This window comes from Triticum urartu, chromosome 4 (assembly GCF_003073215.2).
Source record: "Triticum urartu cultivar G1812 chromosome 4, Tu2.1, whole genome shotgun sequence".
Taxonomy (NCBI): Eukaryota; Viridiplantae; Streptophyta; class Magnoliopsida; order Poales; family Poaceae; genus Triticum; species Triticum urartu.
Window position 1 is genome coordinate 182,812,659 of NC_053025.1, and position 3,618 is coordinate 182,816,276.

Genomic DNA, 3,618 nt, shown 5'->3' on the forward strand with positions numbered 1-3,618 from the left:
TCCTTACGGTTTTAAGTTCATTTTGAAAATCGTTCGACTGACGACGAGAGCTAGGAGCCGTTTTCGCGAAATTTTTACAAACCACTGGTCGAAATGATTCAAGTGATACGCCGTTGGAAAGATATCGATGAGGGGCAACTTTTTCATGTAGGACATTCTCTCTGATTCCTTACGGTTTAAGAGCAATTTTGATTTTAACGAAATGCGGACACTCTGTTTTTTCGTGACACCAAAATCGTCGTACTGCATTAGACAGCAAACCGCATTGCTTTAAACTAAAAACCGCACTTCATAAGACGGATAAGTGGACTGCATGATTTCTTTTTTGTGGGACGCAAATTTTCACAAACAAGGTGGAGTGCACTTCACGCCGAGCATTGGTGAACCGCAATACTACGAATAGTGAACCTCAAGACTACCAAATTTCCCGAAACAAAGCGAAGTGCAGTTCACGCCGAGCGTTGGTGAACTGCAATACTACGAATAATGAACCTCAAGACTACCAAATTTTCCGAAACGAGGTGAAGTGCACATCACGTTGAGCATTGGGCTTGGAAGTGGACCGTAGGGACAGAGCGAACTACATCTAATAAGAAGTGAGCTGCTTTGAGATGTTCTTGTTTGTGTTTGCCAAGTGGACCACTGAAAAGTTATATAGTGAACAACGCAAGAGAACAAAGTGTGCTACAAAGCATACACAAGTACTGATAGTTTTACACAACCACACACCCATACAATATCTGCACTCTCCACCGGTCGAACTGCACATAATTCTACGGGTTAAGCTTTCACTAAGACAAAACTAACCATCGTGGTAATGAACTGCAGTTTTTACAATGAACTAATGAAGTGTAGTTTTCAACAACAACAAAATTAAGGAACGAGCCATCCAGCCGAACTGCATCACTTCACCTTTCCTGCAAAAATAAGTAAAATGAACCTCAATAGCAAACCACAGCGGACTTCATTTGCACTTTTTTTGTTCAGAAAAGCAGAAAATCAATGAAGTGCAGAAGAGCACCATGAGGCTCCTGATGCTCTACTCGCCATGCTTGCAGTAGGCCGCGGGGAAGGGCGATGCAGTGGGGAGAGGAGGCCCAGGGGAACCTCCAGATTGGTCCAGCGAGCTACACACGATGCGCCCGCGAGCTACACCTACACGCGCACGCGAGCTGCATGCCGCGAGTCGCTGGTGCGACGGCTACCAGAGAAGAAGACAACCTCGCATAGGTTGGCTGCCAGAGAGAGTAATTTGGGGAAGGGGTTGAGCTCATGAGGAGGGAGAAGGTCGCGTGGGGGATAGGCAGTGGCCGTGCCACGCACCATTCAGGCGGATCCAACCGTCCATGGAGGCGGATCTGGGCTGGGGATGGGAGGCATAGGAGCGGCGGTTCGCCCAGTGCGGTGGTCATGTAAGGCACACATGGGATGGTGCGAGGACGTAGGCACATGAGTTGAGGAGGTCGCTCCCCATGTGGCGCATGGCCGGGTGCGTGGCGGCGCCGACGATGGAAGAAGCCAGATGCGGGCGCGGCGACACCGGTAGGGAAGAAGCCGGATGCGGGTGGTGCGGCACCGGCGCTGGAAGAAGCCGGATGCTGGTAGGGCGGCGCCAGCGGGGGAAGAAGCCGGATGCGGGTGCGCCGCCGCCGACGGGGGTAGAAGCTGGGTGGGGTGGTGCAGCGTCGATTGTGCTGGTTAGAACCGGAGGGAGGTGGTGGGGCTTGGTGGGGCACCGGGGGGTGGCGGGGTACGGGCTGGGTGGGTGGTGGTGGGCGCGGGGTAGGTGGGGGTTGGGAGTGCGGCCGCGGGTGGGAGCATGGATGTAGTACAGGGAAGAATAAGGTGGGGGTCGGGGGTTAGTGGGGAAGTAGGCTGCATGCTGGAAGAAGGTGGGAAGGGCGCGGTGGCTCGTGGGTGGATGGTGGGTAGGTTGGGCACGAGCGTGGGGGGAGGAAGAGGTGTTAGCAGAATAAGAGATACTGTTAGCAGAATAAGTCTTAAGGGGTGTTATTAGAATAGACCCACCCTATATATCTATCTATCTATCTATCTATCTATATATATAGAGAGTAACACTATTCTGATCCCAGGATTAGAATAGTTATTTGGATCATGGCGTCCTGTATAGGCCCGACAGACATGTTCCTGAACTCTGGAGAAAGCAATGACTGGTGCGGTCGAAAAGAAAAATCGCCCCGTCAACCTCCCAGTCCCACCCCACGCCAACCACGCCTGCACCTCCCACCTTCTACTGCAGCGCCGTCCACCTCCCGCAGACCCGCCACCGGGCTCCTCCCGCGGCCCCGCCGCTGGCCTCATCCCGGGCCTCCGCAGCCGCGCCCCGTCCTCCTCCCGTGCGCCCCCTCCCCCCTCCCCTGCGGTGTGATCCAGAATCGCCGACGGCCACCCACTGCCCACCTTCTCCCGAAACGACCCGCCTTCCGATCCGAAACCACCGGAGGCCACCCCCATGCTCTGCTCCCACCTTCCATCTTGCCCCCGGTCCGGAATTGCTGCCGGCAAACCACCTTTGCCCGCGGCGCCGTCCCGGACTCCATCAACGTGGCATGCAGTCCTCGGCCGCCTGCCCATGCAGTCCACTGCTTACCGCTGACGCGGATGCTGTCAACCCCGCATGCCTTCGCTCTGGTGAGCCTCCTCCTTCACTCTGCCTCCCTCCTCTCCTTTTCTACCTCCGGCGAGGACCCTTGAAATCCTCCCGCTCGGGAACTTCCAGTCACATCTGGGAGGTCGGCCGCCTCCGGCGGAGGTGCTCGCGACCAGAAGGGTCGGCGCTGCGTCTAGCCTCGACCTAGAGCTCGCCTCCATGGAGTTTCGCCATGGGACCTCCAGCTCGATTCATGGTCGCCGTCGTCTGGGCTGTTCTCGTCGTCCAGCCCGGTTCATGGTCGTCGCCGTCTGCCTCGCGACGTGGTCGCGGCCAGGCACCGGTTGCTACCTCGTGCGGCCCAGGCGGGCTGCCTGCGGGTGCCCACGACTGCCCAGATCTGGGCAGGGCGGGGGCTGTCAACCTGGATGGACGACCGTGGCCACGGGTGCATGGCCGCCATCTTCAGCTCGTGCTTGTGTTCCCGTCGTTGGACAGTTTCCCCTTGCTAGGTCTTGTTGCTGACAAGATCATGCAATAGTTCTACCTGTGCTCCTGGATTGTGCCAGAACTCTACTGGAATCCTGCAGGTGATTCCATCTTCAGGCATCAATCTTGTTTTCAATTCCCATCGCCGTGCATTGGGAAGGATCAGAAGCTGGCATTCACAAGTACGGCCTCTACTCTGGACTGTTGTTGGTCTCCACCCATGAGGCGATGCTGTCAAGGAAATCTAGGAGTTCTTGCTCCCATGTATTTGGGGATGAATTGTTGCTCTGTTAATCCTTTTGCTTGCCTGCGTGCAACACTTCATGTGGTGTTGGTGGATGATTAATCTTGTTGAGCACATCTTTGTAGATCCTAGATTTTAGTTTTTCTGTTTTAAGTCTTGCAAGATTTGATAGCCTTAGGCTAAGACCTTTGTATCAAGCTGGTTTCGTTTTTCTATGAGAAATGGAGCCGGGGAGGTTGCCTCCTTGTTCATCTAAAAAAACCTCCCGCTCGTC

At 55.0% G+C, this 3,618-nt stretch overlaps 1 long non-coding RNA gene across 1 annotated transcript; it reads right to left on the reverse strand.

Moving 5' to 3' along the window:
• Window positions 1–694: 694 nt before the first annotated feature.
• LOC125553741 lies at window positions 695–1,855 on the reverse strand. Its single transcript, XR_007304177.1, has 2 exons — window positions 1,022–1,855; window positions 695–917 (listed from the first exon to the last, which is right to left on the reverse strand). It is a non-coding gene; the product is annotated as an uncharacterized LOC125553741 (long non-coding RNA).
• Window positions 1,856–3,618: the final 1,763 nt, after the last annotated feature.